We start from the raw sequence: 20,027 nt of genomic DNA, 5'->3' as shown, positions 1-20,027 counted from the left end.
ACAATTACAAAGAGCATGGAGGAATTATGTCCATTCAGATCAACACAAGCCTTGAAAAGGGGATTCTAAATTCTTTTTCTTATTTGGTGAAAAAGTTATTAGCGATTAAAAAGGGGGCCCACAACATATGGTCAATATGGGCCGAGAACCAAAGAACTAATGGAACAGCCCACAGTATTAATTAATAACCCAAGAACTAATACCCAGCTCATTGCTGTCTAACTTATCGGGATCCAAGAAGCAAACCACCATATGAAGCTAATTCTCAATAGCTGAAAGTTGAAGCTTAGCTGTAAATACCCTTTTCGTATACAATGTGATTGTGTTTTATGCAAGTTTTCAGTAATATATATATATAGAGAGAGAGAGAATTGCTTGCTTATAGCTAGTTAGTCGGTGGAGTATTAATAGGTAAGATAATTAAATCTGAAGGTTTGTATATTAATAGGCATTATGTTTGTAGAGTGTGGACTTGTAGCCACCTCCTTGACGGGCTTTACAAGTTCTTAATTCCAGCGAGTTTTGTGTTGAAGACTTTGCAGAAAGGGTGATTGTTGAATTTTCCTTCTTAGTCGATAAATAGACCGGGTTGGAGCGGTGTTTGGGGCATGAATCATTACGGTCCTCATCTAATCCTTTTCCCATCCCAATTAATTTTATTTTGTCATGTGGCTATGTGCTTTAATCATTTCTCACTACTTTTAAAGCAAAAATGAGATAAATTATGAAATATATCAAGAGAATAGTTTCCTTAAAACACACGGCTATGGGCTATACATACATGGCTAGTCTCCCTCTTAGAAAAGAAAGGAATAAATAAAATTCTGAGTCAATATAGATAGATAGATAGAGAGAGAAGAGAGATGGGCCTTATTCTGGCTCTCAAGTTTTTTTTTTATTTTCTGATTCATGTAAGAAAATTGGCACATGTGAGTTGTGACATGTCCTTCAATAAAAATAAAATCAATTCAAATTAAAAATCCAGCATAGGGCCCATGAATTGTACTTTGAAATAAGGAGGAATGCAAGAAAATAAGCTGAGAACAATGGATTGACTATTGAATTTCGCCACATGGTCCATGGAAGAACATGTGTCTTGCCGAAACATATGGACCCATTCTGGTCCATCACATTTACCTGCGTGCAACGTGCAAACCAAATTGTTACAAGTTGCCCAACAAAAGAGGGATCTCTTTTGTATTGACTGGAGTTGTGAGGCACTTTTACCCTACATCATTTGCACGAATTGCTCCTAATTCTTTTTTTTTTTTTTGTGTGTGTGTTTCCTTCTTTTGGCTGCATTTGTTTGTTATGCAAATCTTGATTGGGTGCAAATTTTGTACTCGGTTCAGTTTTATACTCACTAGCAGTGTAAATTTTGCATGCAAAAAAACTGATCAGCAAAGGCTACATCCATTTGCTCTTACATTAATTCTATAGATAACTCTCAAAGTTCCATTTTCTTTAATTTAAACAGTAGGTCTCTTCAGTTACTTCTCACAAATAAATCAGGCAAAGCCAAATTTATAACAAAAATAAACCAGAATCTACACTCGACCTCTTTCATACTCCCATGCATTTACACCAGTACAAATGAAATTTATGATGCACAAAAGAGCAGATTTCTGGATCAGGCCCAATATTTTTGACCCAACCCATAATGTACATACAAACATATATACACACACATATGTCTGAATTTGATCCATTTCTTGAGTTATTTCCCAACAATCTCTAATTATGTTAGCAGTCGTCCATAGAGGTGTGGTCCTCTGGGCTTTGATGCTTCTCCAACTTCCTAAAGGTGACCCTTCAACTGGGCTTCTCTCAATTAATGCGATGCGTAGTTGAAAATTTATTACTTGAAAGTGAAGAACATCTGAGGCTTTTAGTTGATATTATATATAGAGTTTTAAACACCTAGGTGCCTTAACGGATATCCTGCAAGCAAAATCTCTGTACACACACTTCGAAAGCAAAGGCATTCAGCCGCATATTGTTATGTGCCCTATATCTGGCTTTTTTTTTATGAAAGAATTTTCTTTTTCAAAAATTGGAAAAAATAGGGGTGCAATTTGGGCGGGTCCAACCCAAGCCCAAATCAATCCAGTCTAAAATTTTACATGGGCTTGGGCCTAACCCTTAGGTAGCCCAAACCTGGCCCAACTATACATACATATATATATATATATATGCATGTATATATTTTTGTATAAATATTTACATATATACATAGATATATTTACATATTTGCATAAATATATATGTACATATATCATTTTAGAGTAGATTTATTAACCAACCCGAGTGCATCAAATTAAAATGGGAGCTGGTTTCGGATAAGGAAAATCAGGCTTGACCTTGAACTTGGGCCTTAAGCCTAAATTTTAGGGTTGGGTTTGGGCTGACCATAAACCTGGCCCAACCCGCCCAACTTGCACCCCTAGAAAAAACTCTAATTCTCTCATGTTGAGATGATTTTGGACTATGTAAATTGGAGTTCCTAGGGAAATTCAAATGCATATCAATTGGCAAAATCTATGAATCAGAACCTTCTAAATGAACAATTGAGCTTCATATTTCAGTAAATATGTTTTTATAAAAAAAATTAATTTTAAGTTATACTACCACCAATAAAAATCAAATGGTAAAAACTGCTACATTCTTATTATATACTTTATATAGACATAGATACATTGTTTTTATTAATAATGATTTTCAATATATTATACAATCATCACTTATATTTTCTTATTAAAAAAGAAAGGTTACTCGTCTATTTTTTTCTTCATTATTATGTATTTTAAGCATTACAATACTGTAAATTAAACCATTATATAATTTAAAAATATTTTATTTAGTAGGTACGCTAAAATAATTGAGCTTTTTTATTTTTGAACGTAATCAAATTTCTTTATTTTGTTTTAATTATTATATTTCTATTTCATTGTATCGGTTATTCTTCTATTTATGACATTACATGATATAGCCAACCTACGGTCGTTGAGGAGTTGATTCATTACGCAATTCCTATCTATAGGAATTGCAAAAAGAAAAAGAAAAAGAAAAAGCACTTTTATGGATGGGGTTGGAATTCCTATAAAGAATGTAAATCGAAAACCCATGAATTTTCTAATCCATACGTCATGGAGACATGACACCTCTCATAATCATACAGCTGGTGGATTTTGACATCTTTGTCGGTTTTTCCAAACATTCTTATAGATTTTGGACGTGCTTGGATTGACAAAAGCAAAAACATCCTGAATATGGATGGGAATTTATTCTCCTTATCTCGACTTTTTCTCTATTTTTTTTTTGGGAACAATCCATATGTAGGAACATGCGTATGTAAGTGTTTTAATATCAAATAATCTTTTTTATTTTAGTTTTTTTGTTCAAAATTGCTTCAAAGGATCGGTTTTAGGCTTGCCTACCCGGCTACCCCTTGAAACAGATCAAAATCTGAAAACACCCATTATTTGATGTTTCAATGGCATGCCAATACAATATGATGCATCTTATATGAAATGTATCATGTCCAAAATTTGAGTCTTGGTACAATCTTCTTTATCTTTTATACTTAATTTAGTTGTTCTCTGGTTTATTTTAGGTTTTAAACTCCTCATCAGACCCCTCACAAATATTTGAAATCCATGTTGCATCAAAATTTAAAATTGCACCATGATATGTCTGATATGAGGCATATCATATCTTTAAAGGTTCGATACAAGATACGATGGGAAATAGGTGTTATTGTATTTCTTTTATCCATTGTATCATATTTGTATCCGCCCGTATCAGCCATGTGTCGAGTACCGAAAGCATACCGGTTGATACACTGAAAAAGATACAAACATAAAATGTAAAAATAATAAAGGGGAAAAAAGCATATTTTCCTCCAAAATAAGCCTTCTTTCACCCCCTACCCCCCACCCAAACAACTCGGAAGCTCCAAATTTCATTACTAAAATGCTAGATCTACAAACGCACACGCACACACACACACACACACACAGAATAAATAAGTGTAAATTATTAAGGACTTAAGGTTTTTGAAGAATTTTTGAGTTTTGGAAAATATTGTAAATCTAGTTAAGTTTTTTTTTCCCAAATTTTCTCACAATATATGGTAAATTCTTGTTTTTTGTTTTTACTTGAATGCTTGAAAATGTTTAAATCTATGTTGATCTACATTTCTTGTGTTGAAAATCATTGTGTGTGTGTGTTATGAGTAGATATATGAAAATTTTGTAAAAAAAATTAAGAAATATATAAAATAACAAAAATTTTAAAAATGCATTTTTATTTGCCTATAAAGACTTAATATGTTTTAGATCTATGAATAATATATCATATCCATAGAGCAATTGAAATTTATTTTTCAATAATTATTTTTTTGAATATATTGTATAATTTTTATTTATTTTTGACTTTTTTGTAATTTTTTGAATTAAAAATAATTAGTAATTATTTAAAAAATTAATTATTAATTATATTTCCACTTATAAGTTGTTCCAATGCATGTTTTATGGTTGATAGGATAGTTGGGCTTTTCCCATCCCATAAAACTTAAGAATTATAATTTATAAATTATAGTTAAACATATGATTTTTAATGAAAATTATAATTTATTACGATGTATTTCTTTATAAAATCTATTAAAAATATTTATTTAATGTATTTATACCTCGTTGGGGCATTATATTTAGTGTCGTTGATGTATTTTTATTGTTTATTAAAGTATTTATAGTATTTTCATGCATATTTTAATTTTTTCCTAATATACATACGTATCCAAGACATATATCTCAAAATTACATTTTTGATACACTTGATGTTTCCAATATTTTAAATCTTGAATAATACAACTCTTAAAATGTTTGGGCATTTTAGGTTTTGAATTCCTAACTCTTCGTATTTAGCATTTTGGTGACTCAGAAAATTGATGTATACATTAGACATTGATACATTACGACATTTTGAACCTTAATTGAAATACACAAATATTTATATTATATGCACACTTTTGTGTTACTAATTCATTGTTTAGTTCAGGATGAGTTAAGGTTTTTCAAATGGCTCTCGGAGCTGCAACAAAATGCTTCCATGCAAACAAATGAAGGGTCGACTTTAATTAAAAACTGTACAAATAGAGTAGTACAAATTAGGTTGCTTGATTGAATCGAATAGTTAACCACAATGGGCTTGGGCTTGGGCTTGGGCTTGGGCTTGGGCTTGGCTTCGAGCCCATTCAAAATCTAAAAAATTCTCAATCCAAGTTGCGTTCCTATACTTGACAAATGACAATACAACCAGGATGAATCAACAGAGGATAAATATATAGTGTTTGTAGAGGTAGAGGGAACTCATATTTGGTACTCCCAAATCCGGTAAGAGACACTATACTTAACACATAAACAGAGATACTAGGCCTAGAACTGCAAACTAGCTCGAGTGGAGTAGTGGTCTGGTGAGCAGCTGTGAACCTGCCACCTCTCTTTAGGTTAGAAAAATTGAATAACTTTTTTATTATTTATTTCCCAATTGAATAAGTAACTTATTCATCTCCCAATTAAGTAAGTAACTTATTCACCTTTCTTTAGGTGAACAGCTGGGTAAAACTTACTCATATCCCAATTGAGTAAGTAACTTTTCCGATTAGAAAAAATTTTTACAAATTTGATGGACTATTTCACCCATTTTAATAATTACTTTTATTATTTATTTATTTATTTATTTTAATAATTACTTTTTTATGGATAGAAATCTTATTTTATTATTTATCTATGAATCCTAAAAATCAAAAGACTCTGGTTTAAGACTAAAAATCCATAAAACAGCTGGTTACTGGGTCGGGTCTATCAAGCATCTTCCCAGTTCCCACCCCTGTCGGCAAGAGAGTGCAACTTTTGGAAATGTGATCCGTGACATAGCAGTCAGCAGTGGATTCAAAGAATCAAAATGACAGCAACAGTGACTAGGATTACCATCCAATAACCATTAAAAATGGGTGTGGGTGTGGGTGTGTGGGTCCCCATAGTCCATGAAAAGGTGTCACATGACACAAAAGCCAAAAGCCAAAAGCCAAAGCAAACTATCTATGAGTAGACCTGTTCATGGGTCGGGTTCAGGCCGATCTTTCACTCTGTATTAATAGATTTTTCTAAGGCTCGAGCCCGAGTCCGGTCTGACCATCGGACCTATAACTTGGGCCCGAATCTGGCCCTCGTAAAAAGTCTGAAGTCCAAGTTTAGGCCCGAATCCAAAATTTAGCCTATGCTATTACTACTACTGAAGCGGCCGAATAGAGAGAGATAAATTATAAAGAAAAAAATAAAAATACATATATATTTCAATAAATATTATGTTATTTATATATTTTATATAAATATATAAAATATACATTATGTATTTTATAAAATATATAATGCTGAATCAAACCGAACCGAATTCGGGCCGGACTTTTTTAACAAATCACGAGTCCAATCCAAAACACAATCGGACTTACTATTAGGCCCGAGATCAGACCCGCGGGTCTAATTACATGACCAAACCTAACCGGGGTGCGGGTCGGTAGACGCTACATCTAGATCCTTGATTGTTTATCCATACGAATGCTGAAATGCAAGTATTGAGAAAGCTCCGTACATGAGCTCTCCAGCTAAGCAACCGCAGTGAAAACATCAAATCCGTCTCTTCCACATAACAACTCTTCCGTTGTCTCACATTGCGCCCCACAAACGCCTTACAGTATATTCAACCGTGTATTAGGAACATCTCCCACTGAGAATTTCGGTAGATACTCTCAATGCACGCTGAGATGTGCATGTGGAGCCTATACGCTACCGCTCTGACACTGTCAAACAGGAGGCCCACGATACTCTGCCACTCGATCACCATTCGACACGTTTCAAAAACAATCATAACCATCAATCTCAACCGTCTATTCTTGAATCGTAAAAATCGGTATTATGTACGGCAGGAGGTGGGGTGTTCGGTACCATAAAACTCCTCTTTCGCAGACAGAAGACTCGTGTTTCCAGCCTGGCTTGTCACAATTTTTTTCCTTCTCTCTCTTGCTGGATTACACCACCGCACCACCACCCACGATGTCGCCGAAACTTCGGTTTTTTCTCGTTGTCCTGCCTTTCCTTCTAGTATCCGCCACCGCCGCCACCAAGCCCCTGCCGTTGACCACCACCGGAGGCCTCCCCAAGTTCAGAGAAGCTCCAGCCTTTAGAAACGGCATCGAGTGTCCCAAAGCAAACCCATCATCCATTATCCACATAGCCATGACTCTCGACACCACCTACCTCCGTGGATCTGTTGCCGGCGTCCTTTCCGTCCTCAAGCACGCCTCCTGTCCTGAAAACATAGTCTTCCACTTCCTTGCCTCTCACCGCCGAGCAGAGCTGCGACGTACCATTCTTACCACCTTCCCGTACCTCAACTTCCAGGTCTACCACTTCGACACCAATCTCGTCAAAGGCAAGATTTCATCCTCCATCCGTCGAGCACTGGATCAACCCCTCAACTACGCGAGAATCTACTTGGCTGATCTCCTCCCCTCCGGCATCCGTCGGATTATCTACTTCGATTCTGATCTCATTGTGGTCGACGACGTGGCTAAGCTCTGGGCAATCGAACTGGGCACCCACGTTCTGGGCGCACCCGAGTACTGCCACGCCAACTTCACCAGTTACTTCAACGATAAGTTCTGGTTCGACCCATTTTTCTCCCAAACGTTTCGTGGCCGAGAGCCGTGTTATTTCAATACTGGCGTGATGATCATCAATATCCGCAGATGGAGGGAAGGGAAATACACAGAGAAGCTAGAATCATGGATGAGGATTCAGAAGCGGCAGCGAATATACGAGTTGGGCTCCTTGCCTCCATTTTTGCTGGTCTTTGCCGGAGATGTGAGAGGGGTGGAGCACAGGTGGAACCAGCATGGTCTTGGTGGGGATAATCTGGAAGGTTTGTGCAGGGATCTGCACCCCGGACCGGTGAGTCTACTACACTGGAGTGGGAAGGGGAAGCCATGGCTGAGACTGGACTCAAGACGGCCGTGCCCGTTGGATAGCTTGTGGGTGCCCTACGATTTGTTCCGCCATGAGCCATTATTTCCGGACAGCTAATTAATCAGTCGGCATTGTAAAGATTGATGCATGATCGTTCATGGCGGAAGCTTCTTGTATATAAGTGGGATGACGGATGCATGGAATGGGAGGGATCAGAAAAAAGGAGAGACCAAAAGAGTGAGAAGCAACGGAGACAAGAAGATAAAAGGAGAACAGTGATGCAAGTGAAGGAGCTTCTTGGATTGAGTTCTGACTGGTGTGCTGTACAGCGTAAAAGATTGAACAGATGATTTAGGATCATTAAGGGTCCTGATTAACGGAAGATAAGGATGAGTGATGATGATCTATATATATATATATATATATATATATATATGTAGAGCAATGGCTAGAGATTAAGAAATATTCTTCATTGGAGTGGGCCCAGAAGATTTTTGAAATTTGAGTGATGTGAAGCTAATTTTCCATTTTGGATGATTTTGTTTCCAAATTCCAAAGTGTGCATATTGTGATTACTATTATTATTAAAGATTCTTAATTATTGGAGATTTTATTTTGAGTTCACATCCGCGGCCCACATGCAATGGAATGGCTAAGGAATGCGATTGTTGTGGCTGTGCATTTGTTTACAAGTTTAAACAGCTAGAGTAAATATGTTATATGGAAAACTGGAAAAGAATAGTTTTTTACTTAACCATTGTCCATATATTGATACTTAGCAAAGCATTCTTCAGTCATTTGACTCATTTTAACTATTGTCGCCGGCTGATTTTAAAATTTATAACAAATCATGGATGGGGAGGAACAAAAAAGAAAGGGCAGAACGCAGAACGTCTGGTCAGATTAGAGACAAATTTTTTAAATTATCTCTACTGTTTAACTAATTAACAAACTTTACTCTTAATATTTAACTATTATTTTAAACCACTTTTTTCCATGATTTGTTATAAATTTTAAAATCCAATACTCATCCCTTCCGGCGCCATGTAACCTCTCGTCTCTTCAATTTTCATGATCCGCTTGTTTGATATTTTATATTTTAACGATGGTTTCGATTCTGGCGTGATGACCACACCCCAAATTCTACCATGAAGAGCTAAGAGAAGACCAAACTAACTCTCTATAAATGCCTGAAGATTTCAAAGTCTGCACAAGGCGGAGGAGAACAAAGAAGTGAAGCTAATAATACAAAGCAAACTACCACCCGGAGATGGAGATTCCTGGAAGCTTGATGATTGTGGCATGATGGCCTCCGCATATGGAGGCAAGCCCTTCACGGAGCTGAAGTGGTTCGATTGGGCGACGTGACTTGTATTGGAAGATGAAAGCCACAGGAGGTGGTTTTACTGTTCACATCCCCTGTTTCAATCTGAAACGCAGGTGCGGCGTAAGAAGATTCAGGTTAAAGGCAAGTCCACCGATAATAGGACCACGGTTCGAGTAGACAGGCGCATCGTTAGAACTGAGAAGGATAGCTCAAACCGCGCGACCACCATCTCCACCAACAGTATGATCGCTCACTTGAGTCGATCATACACCTGAGTCTCGTACCCGGACTCCACACACCTGCAACCTCAGGCAATGGATTCGTCGCCATCCGAAGTGACACCTCCATCATGGTGTATGCCTCCAACACCGGAGTGTTGAATGCTTCCTCCAGCCGAGTCAATATAGATGGCATCAGTGAGGCACATTGCGGAAAAGAGAGAGAAGAAGATGAAGTTTAACGTTTCAGGTTGCAGAAACCTTCATAAACAACAAATATATAATCAAAATCTTTAACAAGCGAGAGATGAGATGATTTGCCCTCTCGATCAAGAACTTCTACCAAAAATTTGAAAACCCACAAATTAAAATCAACAAATATTAAAAACTCGATAATTTGTTGGTTATTTAACCATACCTGAATCGCCAGGATGTGGGCGACGAGGGAAACAAAAAACAGGGGTGACGGAAGAAATAGAGAGAGATCGAATGAGAGATAAAGGTAGAAAAATGAGAGAAAATGAAGATTGAAAAACAACTAGGGCACTATCCATTTACAGAGGGAAAATTTGTTCCAGATAACTATTTTCATCACCGCTCTCATCGCCCTAGTGTTCTCATCGTAGCCGCTGCTGCAGATTTGATCTGGTAGACCCAAAATCTCTTCTCGGACTGTCATCGCCACTCCTTCCACCTCTCGGACCCAATACATGAAAGGTTCTTTCTAACCGTCGGCGAGACGTTGCAGCGGTGACCGTTAGATGATGGGTTCTCTTTCTTCACACGAACGGATGCTGACAATACTAAACGGAAGGGCAAAAAGAATGTTTTAACATAACTATTATAATTTAAGGTAAAATCTCTTAAACTATCCTTAACGTAATGACACGCGGTATCCTATTATTTAGCTATTGTCTTTCGGTACTTTCAGTTTTCTTGCAATTGTCGCCAACGAAGGAAATAAAATGTTAAATTTGCCCTTTTTTTCCTTTTCAACGGAGCAAGGTCGGAACTATTGCCAACGACAACGGCAACAGCAATGTGGCTGTGGCGACACTTACGGGACGCAATACCGTATTCATTAGATTTGAATAACTCTGAAGAAATGGAACTTTAACAAAGGAAAAGGTAGAGGAACGGAGAAAATTTATGATCAGATCTCGCTACCCAGATAGCCCCTCCTTGTTTCCTCCCTTTCAAAAAACAACCAGCAAGAGTAGCTTTCGGAAAGTCAGCATGAAACGTTACAGTTCGATGGAGACGAAGGGCTTGTTGCCGCTCGATGGAGACGATGGAGCAAAAAGCAACGTTGCAGGGAACAAGCAGCAAGAGTAGCTTTCGGAACAAGCAGCAAGTAGCATCCAGAAAGTCAACAGCAACGTCAGGGAACGTTACAGCTCGATGGAGACGAAGGGCTCATTGCAGTTCGATAGCCCCTCCTTTACCACTGCTGAAACGACAACGAAGGGGAGGAAGAGAGAAAGAGAGGAGGGAGCCTTTCGCCGTTGCTGCAATGGCAACGAAGGACTCGTCGCCGCTACCTCTCGGCATAGCCGTCACACTCAGAGCTCGTTGCAGCATCGGCGAAGGGCTCCCTCCTCGCACTCGGAGCTCGTCGCCTCTCTCCGTTGATGAAACAGGGGCGAGAGAGAACGGGGGAGAGAGAGGCAACGAAGGGCTCGTCGCCGCTCCCTCTCGGCACAGCCGTCGCACTCAGAGCTCGTTGCAGCACCGGCGAAGGGACCCCTCCATGCACTCGGAGCTCATCGCCGCTCCCTCTCTCCCCTTCGTTCTCTCGCCGGCATCAGCCCAGTCACCGAGATCAGCCTCGACTAAGTTGGGTACACTGTTCCTTCTCTTCCTCCGCCTGGAACCTTCCTTACTAGAAATCCCCGTTGGTTTCGTTGTTCCATATCATTGTTCTCCCCTGCATCTAAAACGGCGGATGAAGGTGAACAGTGAAGTTTTCGGTGATTGTTTCAGTTCGATGGGGAGAGAGGGAAAGGAAGAGGGTGAAGAAGAAGTCACCGGCGAAAGTGGTCGGAAAGAGACGACGACAGTGGTGACAATGGCGGCAAAGAAACAGAAACACTGTGTCGGGGAGAGGGATGGTGAAGAAGAAGGAGAGGGACAAAGTGTAAAATTGGATTTTGAAAAAAATTTATAAATTACGTGGTGTCACGGGTGTATGAATTTAAATTTTGACGGAACATTAACGGGATAATAACGTAGTTGACGTAGAGCTAGTCAATTGTCAAAAACTTTAAAATTTAAGGATAACGCAAGACAATAGCTAATTATTACACTAAACAGTAGGTATAGTTTAAAAGATTTATCCTATAATTTAATAATTATCAAGATACAAACAGTGAGACGGGATTTCTCCTCACACCCAGTGCCTCATACGCACATCTATCATGCATTGGGAATATCTCTCGTACTTATTAGTTATTATTGAGATATTGCCAATGCACGTGGATGTGCCTGTAAGGCGCCCATTTGTGAGGAGCATATCCCGTCACACTATGAGTAGTGATAGTTTAAGAAATCTATCCTAACAATGATTATAATATTCAATTTTTTACGAAACTAGGCTCACATGGTGAACTGTTATTGGTGGATGCAAAAGGTTTTCTGCATCTTAGATACAAATCATGTGAACACAACTCCTAAGTCTCTCTCTGAAGGTATATTTAAGTTTTTTGCCCTTTTCTCAATTTTGGTCTTCTTGAAGATTCATGGTAGAAATCATAGAGATGCAACCTTTTTTTCCTTCTTGCTTTTTTTTTTAACAAGGTATAATTAATTATAAATTTATAATTGTATCTATTTATTATCTAGCAAACCCCATGTGATGCACCGATTTTGTTAAATAAACATGATTTTTAAATTAAATGAATTAAATATTCCTATTTGTTTCAAAATTTTAATTTTAATTTATTATAATTTAATTTAAGCTATTTAAAATTTTATTAAAAAAATTGTATTAACATTAAAATTTTATCAAAGTTTATTTTTAAATATAGAATTTAAAGAAAACGTGTGTAAGGGTACCCTTTCCTTTTATATTCCTCACCCAATTAAAAAGCTAGGAACATAGCAGTCATATGGTAATCTATTACTAACTTCTCACATTTCTTGCTTCTTATTGTTTTCTCCCATTCCTTCCCTCATCTTGTGGACATTGGGGGTGAATGAGCTTTTGGCCAATTTTTCCATCCCGTCAATCATTTAAACCATCACCAGGCCTTAATTCTGGATCCGATTTTGCTGAAACCCATGTTTTGGTAAAAAAATGATGGTTTCGTCAAAAAGGGTCCAACCTAGGTGGTTCAACCATTGACCAGGTCAATCTAATCATCAGGTCATGGATTGCACGGTCAATATATATGTAAATTTTTAGAAGTCATAACTTTGCAATCTTATGTTTAATTGGGGTGATCTTTTTTGGGTAACGTTTTGAGATCTATGCATCCAAAGGTGTCAAAAGGCGCCTTGTACTGCTGTTTTTTGCAAAAATAATTTGGTTCTCAAATTGCAAATTTTAACATTTTTACAAATAAAAAATTAAACTAAATTAAAAAATATAAAATAAATATAGTATAATCTTTATATATACATATATTACATCTAAAAAGTAATTATACATTTTTAAAGATAAAATGCATGTTTATACATACCTATATATATACATACACACTAGATAGGGATAGAAATTGCCATCCCTACTCATTTGGGAGAGCTTTTATTTTTACTTTTTTTCTGCTTGAAAAAAGGATTTTGTGATGGGGATTTGTTTTGCGATTTTACAATTTGTATGCATATGGGTAGGGCATAGTGTTAGGATAAAACCAATCCTCCCCAACCCACATATTATTGGTAGGCAAACGAACTTTATGTGTCAAGTGTTGAATTTAATAATATTTTGAATTTTATGTGAATAAAGATTGGTAGTTTATGTGTTTTTCATATGTTTTGATCAAATAATTGACAACTTTAATATCATGTTGTTTTACTTATTTATATAATAAGAAACTAGATGCGGATTCTAGACCAAACCTGCCCAACCCTCAAAGGTAGGGAGGGTAACATCTGGTTGGTTTTTGCATTTTCAAGTGCAAGGAGGGTTTGGATTCTGAAGATCAACTTGTTATGGGTTTTGGAGATGATGCAGGTTAGGGGTAAGTATTATTTGGTTAAAACTGAAAAACTGAACTAAAAATTTCGGTTTCAGTTTTCACAATTAAAGTTTTGGTTAATCAAAAAAATCGAATTAACCAAAATTCACTATATAATATAATATATAATATATAACATATAATATATAATATGCTAGATATTTACATATTAATATAGTATATATAGTGATGAAGGAAGATTTGGCCCGACCTCGTAACCACTCAACACGTGGCAAAGGCAACAGCTCGGCACAACAGCTCGCCAAGGTGCGAGCACCGAAAGGAGAAACCAGCGGTCCGAACTCCCTGTAAAGAGCCCGAACTCCCCGAAAGGAGCCCATGCTCTCCCTTAGGCCCCGAGCCTTGCGAACACAAAGGGCAACAACCCGAACTGGCCTGCCCCATGGCAGTTCGGGCCACACCTCTATCTGAACTCAAGACTTCACCTCGCACACCACTCTAGCACTTCGCCTCCAGGACGCCAAACTAGACAAACCACACCGTACCTAACACCAAAGGAGTCCGTATCCAGGAACAACGCACCTGACTGACTTGGGATCTGACGCTTGACAGCCGCACTTCAACGGCCACTGCCACTGCCACCAGCCACCGCCATCTCCAGTTACCGAGACAGCTCCAACAAAAGGAGTCGTGGCGGTTCTGCCCCAGTAGAGGTGATGACACCCGAACTGGAAGAAGCACGGAAGTAATCATACCCGACCTGACAGAAGCTTAGGAGTGAGTGCGCGAGGAGGTTATAAAAGGCTCTTTACCCCCCAAGAACAAGGTATGTGAACTTTGCGCCATCTGGTTTTATCTTGCCTTTGAGAGAATACTAACTTGAGCTTCGGAGCAATCTCATCGGGTTCCTCCTCGGAGACTCCCCACTTTCTTCTCCATTTCAGGCCCCCTGTTGCTCCAGTTAGAGGCAAGGTTGTTGACAGCTAGGACCGGCCAGATTGCGCACAATCAATTGGCGCAGTCTGTGGGAAACGCTTCTAAAAGTCTCCCTCTAAAACTCTCATAACCTCTTTTTTCCAAAAACCCCAGCACTCATGGCTTCTTCCAGCAATGTCGGACGTGGCACGGAGATGAACACCACCGGGGAACAACTTCAAGTCCTCGTGGTGTGCATCGGACAGTTCACCATCTCCCTTCTAGTGGATGGGATCCCCAACCTGAATGCACCACAAGCAGTGGCGCCCGTAAACCTTCCTGCCATGAACGTCCCCTTTCCTCTCCTTGTCGAAACAACATTTACTGAATCAACTGTTGTCCCCCTGGCGACCAGCCAGAACCAGTTGGACGACCTGATGCAATGCATGCGGGCAATGCAATCCCAAATGCAACAATTCCAGCAACATCAGCTCCAGCAGCACCAAGTACTGCACCACATCTCCCAGCATCACTATCAGCAGCAGTTCCCCCAACTGCCTCTGAACCAACCACTGCTTCCACCTCGACACCCTACTCCAAAGCCGGTTAAGCCCTCCCCTTAGGGTGGACGCTGTCACCGAGGAGAGGCCTCCCAACCTCGCCCGCCAAGTCAGTATCTCGACACTCCAAGTCTGAGCTCCCGCTGACAGATAATCGATTCAGCGTCCTGGCGGCAGACTACCAACAGCCCGGGCCCATCGAGCTCGGCAACACAGAGGCCAGCAGCGCCAGCACCAGGCCCACTCAGCAACGAAGGCGCCGGCAAAGTTGCCGAACTGCCACCCGTGTCCTGCCCGAGCTCAGAGGTAAAGAAGAGATGAGCTCGGACGAGGTAAAAGCTGCCCCAATTCTCTCAGTTCCTTCCCCCCTCGCATCAGAACTCCTCGCAGTCCCCATGCCCAGAGACTTCAAGCTCCCGCCTTTGGACAAGTATGACGGGTCCTTCGACCTCAACGACCACGTCGATGCTTTCCAGTCCCAAATGCACCTAGCTAGGGGCAGTGAATCGTGCATGTGCGTGGCCTTCACCACAACTTTCAGGGGGTGGCCCGCACTTGGTATAGGAACCTGGCCCCCAGGTCGATAAGAAGTTGGACCCAGTTCGTGCAGGTCTTCACCGCACACTTTGTCACCAGCAAATGATGCCCCTGAACCGAGGAAAGCATCTTTGGAGTAGTCCAGAGGGAAGGAGAGTCCATCCAGGGCTACATCAAGCGACTCAATGACGCGTGCTTGCAGATACCGCGATCGGACCCTGCGGTACAGCTCGCGACGGCCAAGAGAGGAGTAACCCACAAGGAGTTCAAATGGCACATGGTAGCTAACCAGCCCGCAACCGTGGCCGAATTCCTCAAGCTCGCGGATAAGTTCATGAGAACGGAGGAAGAGATCAACCAAAGGACCGAAAGCGGGATCGAGAAAAGAAAGAGGGAAGGTGAGCCCTCCAACCCAGTCGACAAAAGAAAAAACCTGGCCCGGGAGCCGAAGCCGAGCCAGCCGTTCCGAGCTCCCTTATCAGTTCGGACGGACTACACACCGTTAAACACGAGGCGGACCGAGATCTTGATGACGATTAAAGATGCCCCATACGTAAAATGACCACCTCGCCTAAAGGGGAACCCAAACGAGAGAAATAAAAACTTGTATTGTAGTTTCCATAGAGATCACGGTCATAGTACCGAACAGTGTAATAATTTCCGGGATGAGATAGAGGAACTCATCCGTCGCGGATACTTGAGAAGTTTTGTACTGCATAATAATAACAATAACATAAAGGCAGGTCGGCAAGGGGAGCACGGAAAGGATGCCCCCGAATCTAGCAGCAGGCCAGCCGAACCGTTGCAACGACAGCCTCCGAAAGAGAGGCCAGTTCGGGGAACCATCCATGTGATAGTGGGAGGTTCGGTGGTAGCAGGGTGTACTTCGGCAGCGGCCCGGACGTCAGTTCGCGAAGCAGCCCAAGAAGAACAGAACCCTCGAAAGAGGTCGAAGAGTGAAGAACCGATCTTCTTCACGGAAGACGATGCGTGAGGGGCCCACAACCCCCACGATGATGCACTTGTCATAAAACTAAGGATCTACGACTTCGAGGTCAGGCGTGTACTTGTGGATTTGGGCAGCTCGACAGACATCCTCTTCAAGTTAGCATTTGACCAGCTACAGTTGCAGAGAAGCGAGCTGAAGCCCGCGAACACTCCTCTGGTGGGCTTCAACGGAGAGGAAGTCAGGCTCCTCGGGAAAATAACAGTACTTGTGGAAGTCGGCACATGGCCTTGTGCGGTCAGACTCAACCACGATTTCCTGGTGGTCGCGACTCCCTCCCCATACAATGCTATAATAGGGCGGCCAATTACGCATATCCTACGGGCAGTGGTCTCCACCTACTATTTGGCAATGAAGTTTCGTACAAACTTCGGTGTGGGGGTAGCGCGGGGCGACCAGCTTGAGTCCCGCAAGTGTTATGTTGCCGCCCTGAAGGGAAAAACCAAGGCGGCCAATGACCTTAAACTGGAGCGGCCTACGGAGCAAGGCGAGGAATGAGCTTCGCCCACAGAGGAAACGGTCGCAATACCAACTTCGGCTACAAACCCATCTCGCACGCTACAGATCGGTGCTTCCGTCAAGGAACCTCTACGAACCGAACTGGTGAGTTTTTTACTTCAAAATTTAGATATTTTTGCTTGGTCCGCGGTCGATATGCCCGGTATTGACCCCAGCGTTATAACTCACAAACTTAATACTGACCCTGTAGTCAGACCCATTAGACAGAAGAAACGCAACTTAGCCCCAGAGCGCTGGAGGGCGGTCGACGAGGAGGTCGAAAAGCTCCTCGCAACAGACTTCATAAGGGAAGTTCATTACCCGAGCTGGGTAGCCAACCCAGTGCTGGTGAAAAAGGCAAACGACAAGTGGCGCATGTGCGTTGACTACACCGACCTGAACCGAGATTGCCCAAAAGATTGCTTCCCCCTCCCCAGGATTGACCGCCTAGTGGATGCGACCTCGGGACATGAGTTGCTAAGCTTCTTGGACGTCTACTCGGGCTACAAGCAAATCAGGATGGACCCGTCCGATGAGGAAAAAACCAGCTTCATAACCGAGTTCGGCCTGTACTGCTACAAGGTCATGCCCTTCGAATTGAAAAATGTTGGGGCGACCTTCCAAAGACTTGTAAATAAGCTGTTTCGGCCCTTAATTGACACGAAAATAGAATGTTATGTAGACGACATGGTCGTCAAGACGCAGTTTTCACAGGAGTTAATACAAGACTTAGATTCTGTCTTCCAAATTCTGCATCAATTTAGCATGAAACTGAACCCAAACAAGTGTGTCTTCGGTGTCACATCGGGAAAGTTCCTAGGGTTCATCGTAAACCGGTGCGGTATTAAGGCCAACCCGGACAAGATAAAGGCCATCCTAGATATGAGACCACCCAGAAAAGTAAAAGAGGTTCAGAGGCTAAATGACCGCATAGCCGCTTTGAGCCGCTTCATGTCCAAATCAGCAGACCGCTGCGTGCCTTTCTTCAAAGCAATCAAAGGCAAAGGGTTCGAATGGACCCGAGACTGCCAGCTCGCATTCGATGAGCTAAAAAACTACCTCGCTAGTGTGCCGATCTTAGCCCGGCCCGAGGAGGGCGAGGTCTTGGAACTGTACCTCTCGGCAAGTGACGAGGTGGTGACTTCGATACTAATAAAAGAAGTAGATCGGGTCCAACGACCCATCTATTATGTTTGTAAAATTTTGCAGGGAACAGAGAGAATGTACCCGCAGATAGAAAAACTAGCATACGCACTGGTAATAGCAGATCGAAAACTCCGCCCATATTTCCAAGCTCACACTGTCATCGTCTTGACTGACAAACCTCTGAGGCAAGTCTTACTCAAGCCCGAGGTTTCCGGTCGGCTGACGAAGTGGGCCATCGAACTCAGCGAGTACGACCTCTAGTATAAGCCACAAACTGCTATCATGGCCCAAGCCTTAGCAGATTTTATCGCCGAGTGCACGTTCAGCCTCGAAGTCCCCAGGCCGGTTGAGCCCGAGATCCCCAGTTCGGGTGAGCACGGAGCTCCCAAGCCAAGAGAATCTGAACCCCATGAAGTAGCAGACAGGGTGGCATCTCTCCTGGTTAGGACAAACGCGAACTGGGATGAGGAGCCCTGGATCCTTCACGTAGATGGCTCCTCGAACCAGCAGGGCAGCGGGGCTAGAATAGTACTACGCGGCCCAGGTGGCACGAAATTGGAATACGCACTACGCTTTGAGTTCACGGCATCCAACAACGAGGCGGAGTATGAGGCACTGATAGCCGGACTGAACCTAGCGCAAAAAGTAAGGGCAAAACACATAGTTATCTGTAGCGATTCCCAACTTGTAGTCAACCAGGTTACGGGCGAATACGAAGCACGCGAGCTGACTATGATCGTCTATTTGGGAAAAGTAAAGGAGACTCTGCTCAACTTCCAATCAAAATTCATTAGGCAAATACCCAAGTCAGAGAACAGTGAGGCCGACGCCCTGTCCCGGTTAGCCAACACGAGTCACAACACCATGAGAACCGTGTACATAGAGGAGTGAGGCCGACTCCCTTTCAAAATAAAGGAGTGCACATTTCAAAAAAAAAATACATATCGAGCTCACAGGCCCGGAGGTACTTATTCTTCATCAAAAGGCACTTTAACGACACCCGAAGTTCCTGCCTCGCCCTCAGAATCCAGTTCACCATCAGTGGCGTCGGCCATCTCCTGAGTAATGCGCGAAGTGGATATCGCACTAATATCAAGCTCGAGGTATGTATTCCGGATCATCCACCGACTTAGTTTAAAGCCCTTTCTATACGAGTCCACCATCAGGTCATCAAAGCGCGGTGAGGCGATGTATTCATCAACGACTTTCTTCTTGGTGTCCTCAATGCCTTGAGAAAAGATCTGTGTCCTCTCCCTGATATCCTCCTGAAGGTATTCAACCTGATGCTGCAAATCCAACCTCAGGTCTGCCATATACTTCACCACAACTCCCATGGCCTCGGCATCTCTCTGAGACCTCGTCTGCCTGGCCTGTGTAGCGCGAGCAGCCGCCTCAGCATCTCGGGAAGTCGCCTCGGCAACACGGAAAGCCTCTTCGGCAGCTCGCGCCTGCCTCAAGCTCCTTTCCACTTGGGCCGCCAAGGCGTGGATAGAAGAATTCACCTACCAAAAGGGAAGAGCAAAATGATCAAAAGAACGACAACAAGAAGGATAAAAGCAAAGAGCCCGACAAGAAATTTGACTTACCACCATGGCATGAGTGGCAGCACGACCAGCTACCTAGTTCAAAGGAAGCTCGGACCATGCCGCGACCTCCT

The 20,027-nt window shown here is 41.8% G+C and overlaps 1 pseudogene across 1 annotated transcript; it reads left to right on the top strand.

The window, feature by feature from the left end:
- Positions 1-6,423: 6,423 nt before the first annotated feature.
- LOC104601333 (putative galacturonosyltransferase-like 3 pseudogene) lies at positions 6,424-8,629 on the top strand (annotated as a pseudogene). Its single transcript, XR_016084669.1, has one exon. The product of XR_016084669.1 is annotated as a putative galacturonosyltransferase-like 3 pseudogene (transcript).
- The last annotated feature ends 11,398 nt before the right edge of the window (positions 8,630-20,027 follow it).

Source organism: Nelumbo nucifera, chromosome 3 (assembly GCF_055504915.1).
Source record: "Nelumbo nucifera cultivar China Antique chromosome 3, China Antique-T2T, whole genome shotgun sequence".
Taxonomy (NCBI): Eukaryota; Viridiplantae; Streptophyta; class Magnoliopsida; order Proteales; family Nelumbonaceae; genus Nelumbo; species Nelumbo nucifera.
This window is presented reverse-complemented; position numbering and strand designations above follow the sequence as displayed.